Source organism: Elephas maximus, chromosome 19 (assembly GCF_024166365.1).
Source record: "Elephas maximus indicus isolate mEleMax1 chromosome 19, mEleMax1 primary haplotype, whole genome shotgun sequence".
In the NCBI taxonomy this organism is placed as follows: Eukaryota; Metazoa; Chordata; class Mammalia; order Proboscidea; family Elephantidae; genus Elephas; species Elephas maximus.
Window position 1 is genome coordinate 56,978,915 of NC_064837.1, and position 12,882 is coordinate 56,991,796.

The window sequence follows — 12,882 nt, forward strand, 5'->3', positions numbered from 1 at the left end:
CCCGGGGAGCCTCCAAAGGGTTGTGAGCAGGGGACTGACATGTTTTGATCAAGCTGGCTAGAGAATGAATCCAGAAGCAGAGCCAGTCAGAAATAGAGCCAGGTGGATCACAACAAAGGCTTCTCAGTGCACTGGGCTGCCTGCCCTCACTGGGAGTGCCTTCTCCGGCCTTCCTCATGGACGCAGTCCCTTCCTTCCCTTCCCTGTGCTCCCCTCCAGTCCTCATCCCTTCTGAGCCTTGATCCCATATCTGAGCCTTGATCCTGTGTCTGTCTGAACCTTGATCCCATATCTGAGCTTTGATCCTGTGTCTGTCTGAGCCTTGATCCATGTCTGAGCCTTGATCCATGTCTGAGCCTTGATCCCATATCTGAGCCTTGATCCCATGTCTAAGTCTTGATTCCATGTCTGAGCCTTGATCCCATGTCTGTCTGACCCTTGATCTCATGTCTGAGCCTTCATCCCATGGGTGTTACTTGACCTGCTCAGAGAAGTCCTCAGGAATCCACAGGCTTGCTCTGCCCGTCACCTCTGAGCCCCTTCCTCTTCCCAAGGGAATAGGCACCAAGGAAAACAGCCAATGGAAAATGAAGCTGTGGTCACAGGCGGAGCTCTGGCATGTCATCCTTTTGTAAATTAGATGTAAACTGTGAAAATGGATTATTTAGTGATAATTGCCACTATTTTCTAATGTGGAAAAGCAGGGAAGAGTGCTGGGGTGGATGAAGAGCCAGAACAAAGAGAGGCGATGAATGCATTTGATGAGCCTATTGAAGAAGCATTCCCTCTGGATTGGAGGCTGCCTTGGGCATGCTGGGCTGTGTCTGGCTCTGTGGGGTGGCCCAAACTCCAGGCTGGGGTCTTCCCAGCACAGTGAGCCTTTCTCTGGGTGCCCACAGAAGGAGCAGCAGGTCCAGTACCCCAGTGTTGCCCACGGGCTTGGATGGGCTCGACTCTCAGATGTTGTGGCTTCAGGCCCCAACTTGCATGGAACTGGGAGGGCTGGCTGAGCAGGTGGGAGTCAGTGGAGGGCCCGAATCTGGCCTCTGGAAGGTCAAGGTCAAGACCAGGCACTCAGCCAAACCCCCCTGTCCCCAGCTCAAGCTATGGGACACCCCCAGTCCCCTACGCATGCACACACCCGGTTCAATAATCAAGACCAAGGTGAGTGGTTTTGAGGAGGAGCCCAAGTTCATTCCTCACATAGCTGAGCTTGGGGAGCCCCATCCCAACCTGTGTTCCCATCCTTATGAGCAAGCCCCCACCATCCTCTCAAATTCTACTAACCCCATTCTGTCTTGTCTCTTCTTTCCCAGTCTGACTGGGTTCCTGGGTGATCATGATGATAATAATATTGTATTTAAAACTCATCATTTCCCAGGAGAACTATACTCAATGCACCATAAACATCCTCTCATTTAATCCCTCCAACAACTCTGTAAGGTGGGCATTGTTCCCATTTTACAGATGAGAAGGCTGAGGCTCAAGGGCTTAAGTGATTTTCCCACCAACAGGTAGTTTTTGGCGGAGCCAGGATTCAAACCCAGGTCTCTGGCTCGTCAAGCCTATCAGAACTAAGAAAGAACCAGAAAAGGGAGGGCAGCTGTTCCCTTTCCATCCCAGACCCTTTCCCAATCCCTTCTGGTCCTTTGGACACTTTGGCTGTGTTTATTTCAAGTCCTGAGCCTTCAGGACATGTCACTAGGAATTGAGCAAGCAGCATCTCCCTGACTGGCGCTCAGAAAGCTGGTGCGGCCTCAGTGGCTGCTGGCGTCTAATTGATTTAATACATCAACAAAGGAACTGCTATTTCCTGAATGAAACCTGGAATTGCGTTGGCTCTATAGCTGCAGCTGAGAAGGACTCTGAGTTAAGCCCAAATGCAAACAGAGGTGGCGCTGGATCGAAGGGACTGTCCCTGGAGTTAATAACAGCGTCTTTGACCTGTTGTTTCTTGTCTCCCCAAGGGGAGGCAGGGACACAGGAGAAAGCAAGGAGCTGTGTTAGAGCCGCATTGAAGGGTGACAATGGCCACTTGTAGGGAAACAGATCTCCCCTCCCTCCCCCATCTTGGGGCTGAGAAAATGAACGTTGTATGAGCAGCCCTCACCTGAAGGAAACTAATTGATTCCCATTTTCCTTTTGCCGGGTCCCATCATTCTTTATTATGCCTTCTTTTATGACTTGGGAGGCTCTGGTGCTGAGCTACCGTGTAACAGGAGGGCTGTGTAATCCACACCGTAATCACTGATTCACCAGTGGGACAAATGGTGTCTTGTGTAATTAAGAGGAGGCACAGCTCTCTCCGTCACTCTGCTTGTCTCACCTGAGGTATGCCTATCTCAGCGTGTCAGGCAAAGCCACCTTCCCCTGGAGGAGAGAGAAGGGGACAGGAGGCCTAGACAGAGTTTCAGAGAACTCAAAATGCAGGCCACCTCTTCACCAGCATTTCAAGACAAATGGTAACGTTTCTGAGAAAAGCTAGCTTCTAAATGGGTCCCTGGTGGCAGGTGGCTTGAGACAAAATTTATTTAAGGAGAAAGGATGAAGCTACGTCTACACACGGGCAGGGTATCTCCTCCCCAAAGCTGGCTGGGCAGAGTGCCAGGAAGCCGGGTTACTAGGCAGGTTTTCAAAGACTTAGGTCATTACCGTGCTTCACTTTCTGCAAAAAATACCGAAAGTCAGCTTCTCCCTGCAGTTGACTTCATAGCTTCCTGGGTGCACTGCCTCATTCATTCACTCACTCATTCACTCACTTACTTCTCGCCCATTTATCAAGTCCCTGCTGGGTGTTTGATACTGGGGATCTAGGGATGAGTAACACGTGGAGAGCTGACTTTCTGTGAGGGAGGAAGAAAAAGGAAGGAGCTAGAGCAGCAATAGGCTTGGTGTAAGCAATGAGAGAGGCAGGTACAAAGAAAGGTGTGGTGAACCTGGCTGGACCCAGGATGGCCTCCGAGTTGGGGGATGGGCAGATCACCCCGGCAGGATGACAGAGTGTGCAAAGCCTCATGGTGTGAAACAGGATGGCATTTGTATGGCTGGAGTGGGAAGCTCAAAGGGAGGAATGGCTGAGGTTTGGTTAGCCAGACCATGAAGGCTGTGCCTGCCTCACTGAGGGCGGTTTTGGTTTTATCCTGATTGCAGTTGGGAGACGGTGCAAGTTTTTAAGCCAAGCAGAGACACTATCCATTGTGCAGTTGTCTCGATCATCTAGTGCTGCTATAATAGAAATACCACAAGTGGATGGCTTTAACAAAAAGAAGTTTGTTCTCTCACAGGCTAGAAGTCCAAATTCAGGGTGCCAGCTCCAGGGGAAGGCTTTCTTTGTTGGCTCTGAAGGAAGGTCCTTGTCATCAATCTTCCCATAGTCTAGGAGCTTCGCTGCACAGGAATCTCGGGTCCAAAGGACGTGCTCTGCTCCCAGCACTGCTTTCTTGGTGGGACGAGGTCCTCATGTCTCTCTGCTCACTTCTCTCTTTTATATCTCAAAAGAGATTGGCTTAAGACACTATCTGATCTTGTGGATCTCGTCAATGTAACTGTCACTAATCCATCTCATTACATCGTAGTGATAGGATTTACAACACATAGAGAAATCACATCAGATGACAAAATGGTAGACAATCGTAAAATACTGGGAATCATGACCTAGCCAAGTTGAGAGATATTTTTGGTGGACAGACTTCAATCCATGACAGCAATATATACATTCTAAAAATATCACTGCAGATACAGTTGTAGGGGGGAGTGGGAGAGAGTAATGGAGAAGAGGAGACAGGTTAGGGGAACAGGAGGGCATGACCTGTGATGGCAACTGTGAGCATGGCAAGGGAAGGGGGAGGGGAAGAGACACCCAGGAGTTAAAATCACCAGCATTTGGTGACTTATATGATGAGGGAAAAGGAGGAAGTGAATTTTACTCCTGGGATCCTGGCTTGGGGACCTGGATATGTGACAGTGCCTCTGTTTTAGGAATGCTTTCAGCTGCAAGGAATAGAAACCAAACAAAGGATGCCTTAAGCCATAAAGACATTTAATTATCTCATGTATTGAGAAGTCTGGAGATGAGCCATCTAGGGCTGGTTTAACATCTCAATAGTGCCATCAAAATGGTAGGCTCTTCTTCATTTCTGCTTCACCATCCTCAATGTATTGGCTTTTTATCTCATTGTTGCAAGATGGCTACTGTAGCTCCAGGCATCCTCATGGCATTCAAGACAAAAAGAAGAGGGAAGAGCCTGGTCATTAAGACAATAAAAACTTTCCTAGGAGCTTTTTCTAATAAGTAATTGGCTAGAACTGTGTCAAACAGCTGGCTGTAGCTGCTGGGAGGCTGGGAGAGTGAGATTTTAACTTTTCCAGCACCTATAGTGGAGGCACTTACGGAAGAAGGGGATTGGGAACGGGTACCGAGTCAGCAACCAAGACAGAAAAGTTAAAAGGAACGGTCAGTATAGCCTCATGCCCTGGAGGGAGGTGTGAGAGGAAGCACACCCTCTACCCAAGGAGTCTAAGGGGAAGTGGATGCTGAATGGAGCCTGGTGGGCTGGTCCTGGACTTGTTTGCCTTTAGATCCATTCCTTGCCCTTCCCCTACTCTGTATGGCTGTGTTTCCCCAACCCCCAAGTCCTCTGACTCCCAGCTCATTCAGCCAATAGGAGGCACTGGAAGGAGATTAAAGGGCCGGAGGAAGAAGTCAGGGTATTTCTCCTCTCACTGCACATATACAATGGCTGCATCTCCCAGTAGGCTCCAGCTCCTGACCACTATAGTTCCAACTTCCCCTGGTTGTCCCTAGGCCCCCTTCCCTTTGTCCTTCCAGTCTGGGAGTCCTGGTAACTTCCTGCCGTTGCTAATCTCTGGACTCCTTACCATCCCAGCCTGCCTTCTCAGCAATTCCACCTCCTCTGTAACTAATTCCCTGGATTAAATTCTCTCTGCTTTAAATTCTCAGAATGGTTTTGTAACCTGACTGTATGAATGCCAGTAAATTTCTATTAGTCCTTAAGCTAGCCCAGACCAGCTTTGGCCCACCCTTTATGCGCAGAAGGGCCAGCTGTGACCACTAATTGACCTCAACAGAGGATACAGCAAAGGAGGAACGAATCAGAAGGAAAATCATCACCCAGAACCTATTCTGAGGTGAGAGGTCGGAAAAGAACCACGTCACCTCCTGGTTCCTGGCTGCCTTCTAGAATTTTCCTCCCCAATACACCTGTGCAGCTGCCATCTTGCATCCCAAATCACATAGAAGCTCTGCTTCCCTGTAACTCAGGAGCCAGATCTGAGGAACTTCCTCCCAGCTCCTTGCTCTGCGAATTGCAATAAAGTTACTTTCTCTTTCTCAAAGACTGGTGTCCAGATAATTGGCAAGTCTGAGCACGTGGGACAAGGACCCACCTTCTAGGCTTTGGTAACAGTTTCTGTTCTCTTGGTTGGGCCCTGTTATGCCTATTTTTGAGGATGGATGTAGGAGAGTTTGTTTCCAATGGCATGAAGGTTATAGGGGACTCCAATGAAAGAAAGAAAGGCCAGCAGACGGGAGCTGAGTTGAAAGGTACGGAGGAGAGACACGGCTGAATCCGCAGTTGGAAGAAGTAGTAGACTGAAGGGGAGGGGGATCCCAAATGCAGGTCCAGTTTCCTCTGGGCTGTGTGCCCTGGGGTCTGGAGCCCCTTGATACCCTGGAGCAGGTGGTGCTGGACTTGCAGCCACTCTTCACATGTAGAGCGAACTCAAGATGGGGCAGTCGTCCAGTGCGCATGATCCATAGAGTGAGGACACAAGGCAGCACCTTCACATTTGCATTCTCTGCTAGGTGACCCCCGTGTTTGCTTCCTCTGGATCTGCTAACACATAACTACAAGGATCAGACTGTGGAATGTTCTGGAAGGCTCAAGTTGGGGGACACCAGTTTTATCAGTCAGGAAAGGCTCAGCTATGCTGCCATAACAAACAACCCCCACATCTCAGTGGTTTGACATTTGTAATAAAAATCCGTTATAACCAGTTGCGGTCAAGTTGGCAATTATTATCTTAGAAAATAATAGCAAGACACTCAGGTTGGACGTGCATAAACTCATTAAATTTATTGCAAGACAGTCATGGCAAGGCACGCCAGTAAGACTTCACAATGTTCCTTTAGAAGCAGAGACTCAGAATTACAATTACAATGTTAGTTCAATGGTTAGAGTCCAAATCTTTGGACTTCAGGCTTTCACCTTTAACAAGGGCTCTGGGGAGGAAGGCTGAACCATGGTTCGAACTTGGGGGAGGTCCCTTGTAGCTAAGGTCCAAGGTTGGTAGCAGCGGACAGAATTAGAGTTTATATGTGAATTTGTCACCTTGGCTCCACACACAAGGGCCTGCATGATGTCAAAGACTAGTATGTTATGTTTTCTCTCTGGGGTTGGAGAGTAGCTGAATGACACATCTTTTCTTCGAGGTTAGAAATTAGAGAGGTTGTTTAGATTTATGTCTCAATGCTAGTTTACAAAGTTTAACTAACTATGTTGTGTCTTTTTTAATCACAGCATGTCAGGTCGAAGTCAACCTAACTTAAAGGTTGACTTCACATACTTCACCTTCTTCTATGTTTCTATGTCTAAGTTCAGAAATTTTCTAAATGATTTTCTTATGACTTACAGGCTTCTAATGATTTACAGTTAATGTTAGAGCCACCAGTCACTCCTCTGGAGAAAGATGTGGCAGTCTGCTCCCATAAAGATTACAGCCTTGGAAACCCTATGGAGTAGTTCTAGTCTGTCCTATAGTTTTACTATGAGTCATAATTGACTCGACCGCAAAGGAGTTGGGTATAAACACTTTGGCTCAAAGATTGGCACTGGAGCCCCCATAGATCTGGTTCAAAGTGCACCCCTTCTCCCTTGACTTTGTATCTCTCCTTTGTGGCCTGATGCTTACAATTCATTTGTACCCTGGCCCCTTGCCAAAGCCATTGCACTCTCCTCCATCAGGGCTGTTCGATTTATGGTAGGCATCCTGATCTTGCTTGGAGTTATGTGGCAGGTCCACCCGCCTGCCTTGCCGGTGTCAGAGCCTCTGTGACAACCTGGAGCAGAAAGAGCTGACCTCTGTATGCACAGGGTCACACACCATGTTTAAAAAACAAAAACCAGACCCCGTTGCAGTGGAGTCAATTCCAACTCATGATGACTCCATGTGTTACAAAGTAGAACTGCAGAGGGTTTTCTTGGCTATAATCTTTAAAGAAGCAGATCACCAGGTCTTTCTCCTGCGGTACCGTTAGGTGAATTCGAACCACCAGCCTTTCGTTACTTCTGTGGAAATATCATCTGCAGAGGAATCACCTGACCATCCCCATTCAGTTGGCACCTATCGGGGACCTACTGGGTGCTGCCACAGTGCTAGGTGCTTGTCTAGCCCTCAAGGAACTCACGGTCAGGTGGGATCTCCCAAGACAGAGGTCACCACCACTGATAGTGACAAGGGGAAAAGGCAGCTTCTCAAAGGTCCCAACAGGCACCAGGCATAGTTCTCCTGGGGTTATTCATCATCAGCGGCAGAATCAGAAGTTGGTGCTTCTAGATCTCAGGCACATCACCACCAGGGTGGCGGGCATCTGTTGGTTTGGCCTGTGTGGCATTTGTTCCTCTTTCTGCAGGCCACAGTGTCTGATTTCTCCCCTAGGACCTGCTCATCCCTGCTAGGTGCAGCCTGATGGGTGCCTAAGGGGCAGGCTCCAGAGGAGGGACGTGGATCTCCCCACACTGGTTCCCTGGAGAAGGGGGTCAATGGTGTCCATTGCCCCATTCTTGGACCCTCTCTGGTTCTTGTCTCGGCCTTCTCTGTGCTGTGAGCACTGCCCCCGCATCTCCCTCCAATAAATCCCCTTCTTTTTTTAAAAATAAATATTTTATTGTGTGATAAATCCCTCTCTGCATAGCTTATCTGGAGTTGCAAGTTGACTGCTTCCATCCAAAATAACCTAACAGGTGTACCCAGGATTTCTAATTCCAGAGCTAGAGAACAACTTAGAGACCATTTCATCCAACCCTTTTATCCTCCAGCTGAACAAATTTAGGCCCAAGAGTAAATTGAAGTCTGGAGGGTGGACATAATGATAGCCAAGAGCTGAGTGCTTTCTATGAGTCAGCTGCTCCGTGAAGCGTCCCCAACACTCCCAGATGAGGGCCAGCCTTCTCACTGCAGAGAGAGGAAACGGGCGCAAAGATACCGAGCAGCTTTCCCAAAGTCACATGGCCTCAAGCGGCAGGGCCAACCTGGCTCTTTGGCTCCAGAGGGCGAGCCGGCCCCAACTCGCTCTTCTTCTTTCTGGGACTTCTCTGGGGGGCAGGGGGTCTTCATTTTCTAGGGCTGCCAAAACAAAGTACCACAAAGTGGGGAGCTTAAGAACACAGAAATTTATTGTCTCACAGTTCTGGAAGCTGGAAGTCTGAATTCGAGGCGTCAGCGTGGCCATGCCCTCTCCAGAGGAGTTGGAGAAGCTGTTTCTTGTCTCACACAGCTTCTGGTGGCCCCAGGCTTTCCTTGGCTTGCAGCTGTGGCATGATAACTCTGATTTCTACCTCCTCTGTCTTCACTTGGCCGTCTTCCCTCTAAGTCTGGTTTAGGACCCACCCTGCTCCATTTACTACCTCCTCTTAGCTGATAACATCTTCAAAGGCCCTATTTCCAAACAAGGCCAAGTTCACAGGTATCCCTTTGGGAGACACAATTCAGCCTATATTGGGGAAAGTATCAGCATGAAGACTGAATCCCGGGGCTCCTGGGTCCTGGATAGGGCCTGGCCACAGGTATTCATCGAATATGTGGTCAAGGAGTTAACACCAGACTCACATGCATTCCCTCCCTTCTTCCTCCTTCCTCTTTCTCTCTTCCTTCCTCCTTCACTTTTTTTTGTGGAATGAATTATTAACTCATCAAACCTTTCAACAACCTTGATGAAGTAGTTATTGTAATAATTTCCATTTTACAGATGAAGAAACTGAGGCTCAGAAAAGTTAAGTAAATTTTCTTTCTCTTGTAGTATGGTAGAGCTCCCACTTTGCTGTTTTGAAGGCTGTCCTTTAAAGCTTCTAGAGCATTCTGGGTGTTCAGGCTTCCGAATACCTCTGGCATGTGTCTCCTCTCCTCTGCCGCCATGATCAAGGGGTCTGACCAATCCCCGGAAGGACCAGGCCTAGGAACCACAGGGCCTTGCTACATGGAGCCCTCACAAGACAACCTGGGTACAGCCTCAGGGGCTCCCTGCAGGTGACATGCCCCATACTCCATGGGGATGTGCATGACCTGGAGAGCCAGTCCACAGAGGAGGCCAGGGTGGGGTCTCATTGCCCACTGGGCACCTGCTCTCCTCTCCTTCAGGGCCCTTCCCTTCCCAGCCAGCCCCTCTTCTAGCTCAGCCTGACCTCTGACACCCTCCCACCCCCACGGAAGGAGACTTGCCTTCTTGGTCTTGGCTGTCACCTGAAAACTCCAAACTGAACCAAACCCATCGCCGATGAGCTGATTCCAACTCATGGCGACCCCATGTGTGTCAGAGTAGAACTGTTCCATTTTCTCGGCTATAATCTTTATAAAAGCAGACTGCCAGGCCTTTCATTCGTGGCACCACTAGGTGGGCTTGAACTGCCAACCTTCAGGCTAATAGCTGAGTGAAAACCATTTTCTGCACCCAGGGACCTTCCAGCTGTGCAGACCTTACCCGATGCCAAGGGAACTTCTCATCATTGCCCTTTCCAGAAGGGATGAACCTTATCCTCTTTTGAGGCCTAATGTGAGACTCCTCCCCACCTTAGACAAGAATCAAGCACACAACCCCAGAGCCAGCAGTGGGAAACTTTCTCAGGGACCCCCCCCTCCAGTGCCATCATATGAGAAGAGGACATCTCCTATGTCAGCAGGACTGTGATCTTGCTCCTGGTGAATCATAACCCGCAGATTCCGCATTAGGGGCTATTCATGGCGTCCTTGGTGTCACTGTGCTGACGGCAGGAGCAGAGCCACGTGGCTCATGCTTTGTTCTGTCTCCCTTCTGGGAGGGTGGGGGCTTCTGGCGACCTCACCACACCATCACCCACTACCCAGCTATCCCTGGATCAATGACTGGGTGCCAGATCTCACCTCGTCACGTGAGCAGCGCAGACGGGCATTAACACACAGTGGCAGGTAGAAGGGATGAATGGCATGATAGAACATCTTGGGCAGCCAGCGAACTGAAAGGCCAGGAAGGCCTCTGTGGGGGAGTGACATTTAAATTGATCTGGGGTTGGGGGCAGGTCTCTGGGTGGCACGAGTGGTTTACACTTGACTACTAACCTACAGATCGGCAGTTTGAATCCACCCAGTGGCACCACGAAAGAAAGGCTTGGTGATCTGCTTCTGCAAAATATTACAGCCAAGAAAATTCTATGGAGCAGTTCTACTCTGACACACACAGGGTTGTCTTGAGTTGGAATCAATTTGACAGTAGTGGGTTTGGTTTTTGGTGTTTTGGGGGGACTAGTGTGGCTTAGCAGAACAAGCAGGACACTCTCTGCTGCCTGCTGTCATAGGGTCTGTAGTAGGAGCATGGTGCTGTGTGAGAACGTGAGTATTGGAGCAGGCAAACCTGGGGATGTGTCCTGGCTCACTGACAGTGTGACTGTGGGCAGGTCCCTCCACCTCTGTGGGCTCCAAGTCCTCATCTGTAGGATGGATGTAGATCTCACTACCTTGCTCTCATCACGTGCAACCTCTCATTAAATGTTTGCAACAATCCTGGATGACTGACAACTTCAGCAATCCCCCCTTTTTCTGACAAAAAAATTATGGTGGTAAAATATATAGAGCAAACAATTTGCCATTTTAACCATTTTTAAGCGTGTGCTTCAGTGACATTAATTTCATTCACCATATTGTGCTACCATCACCATATCCATTACCAAAAGTTTTTCATCACCCCAAACAGAAACTCAGTATGCCTCCTTCATCAATAACTCCCATTTCCTCCTCCTTCCTTCAGCAACTCCATTCTGCAGATGGAAAAACTGAGGCTAAGAGGCTCGTTCAAAAGTCCCAGGGCCAGTAAATGACAGATGCAGAAATCCAGCCCTGGTCTGTCTGACTCCGGAGCCTGTTTTCCACCCCTCGTCACAAGCCTTTCCACCAACACCAGGATCATAGATGTGTCCATGTGGCCAGCAGGTGGACAGTCGCCTGAGGGGTGCAGAGATGTCCCTGTGCCTCCCAGCTTAGAGCTGCCTGCCATCTCTGATGGTGCCAGCTTCAAACAGCCAGGGCCTCCCCACCCCCCTACCAGGCTGGCTGAGAGTGAGCTGCAGGGAAAGGAGAGATATAGTTGGCAAAACACGTTAGCATCTTCCTCTCTGCTAATTAGTTTTGTGAAAAATTATTTATTTATCTATTTATTTTCACCAGAGAGCAATTGGGGCTGCAGAAATGTGGTGACATGTTTTACACGAAAAGGAAGGAAAATGCCATTTATTGTGAATTTAAATCATCTCCCGCACGGATAATGAGCAGACTTCCGGGAGGCTGGGATGTAAGGATGTGATGGACAAGATGCGCCAATCCCAGACATTACTGGGCACCCATGATGTATGTGACCCTATGTAAAAATCTTGGAAATAAGAACAAGAATAATATTGGGTTCTTACATTTTACTCTTGTTAGATGCTATGGAATCGCTCCCTGACTCATGGTGACCCCATGCACAACAAAATGAAATGCTACCTGGTCTGGTGCCATCCCTATGATTGGTTGTGCATTGAATCATTGTGCTCCATAGGGTTTTCATTGGCTGATTTTTTTTGGAAATAGATTGCCAGGCCTTTCTTCCTAGTCTGTCTTAGTCTGGAAGCTCTGCTGAAACCCCTTCAGCACCATGTTGTTGCTGTTAGGTGCCATTGAGTTGGTTCCAACTCATAGCAACCCTATGTACAACAGAACAAAACACTTCCTGGTCCTGCACCATCCTCACAATCATTGCCGTGTTTGAGCCCATTGTTGCAGCCACTGTGTCCATCCAATTCACTGAGGACTTCCCTCTTTTTCAGCACCATAGCAACATGCAAACCACCAATGACATACAGGTGGTAGCTGAGCACGAGGTGTACTTGTCAGGAATCGAACCAGGGTCTTCTGCATAGAAGGCGAGAATTCTACCACTGAACCACCATTGCCCCCTTCATAGTAGTACGAAGGTATTATCTGCCTTTTTCACTCTTTGTCTTAGTTATCTAGTGCTGCTATAACAGAAATACCATGAGTGGATGGCTTTAACAAAGAAAAATTTATTCTCCCACCATTTAGAAGACTAGAAGTCTGAATTCAGGGTGCCAGCTCCAGGGGAAGGTTTTCTTTTTCTATCTTCTCTGGGGGAAGGTCCTTGTCATCAGTCTTCCCTGGTCGAGGAGCTTCTCAGCGAAGGGACCCCAGGTCTAAAGGATGCGCTGTTCTCCTGACTCTTGTTTCTTGGTGGTATGAAGTCTCCCTGTCTTTCTGCTCACTTCTCTCTTTTATATCTCAAAAGAGATTGGTTTAACGCACAACCTAATCTTGTAGATTGAGTCCTGCCTCGTTAACGCAACTGCCTCTAATCCTGCCTTTCTAACATCATAGAGGTAGAGTTTACAACTCACAGGAAAATCACATCAGATGACAAAATGGTGGACAACCATACAACACTGGGAATCATGGCCTAGCCAAATTGACACATATTTTTGGGGGCACACAATTCAATCCATGACACTCTCATTCTCTCACCAGTGTTCAGCAGAATTTTCCAGAGGCTCCATGACGTGCAATATGGCAGCAGATTGATTTGGACACAGGTGTGAGAATCTAGCACCTCCTCTTAAGCCAGACGCT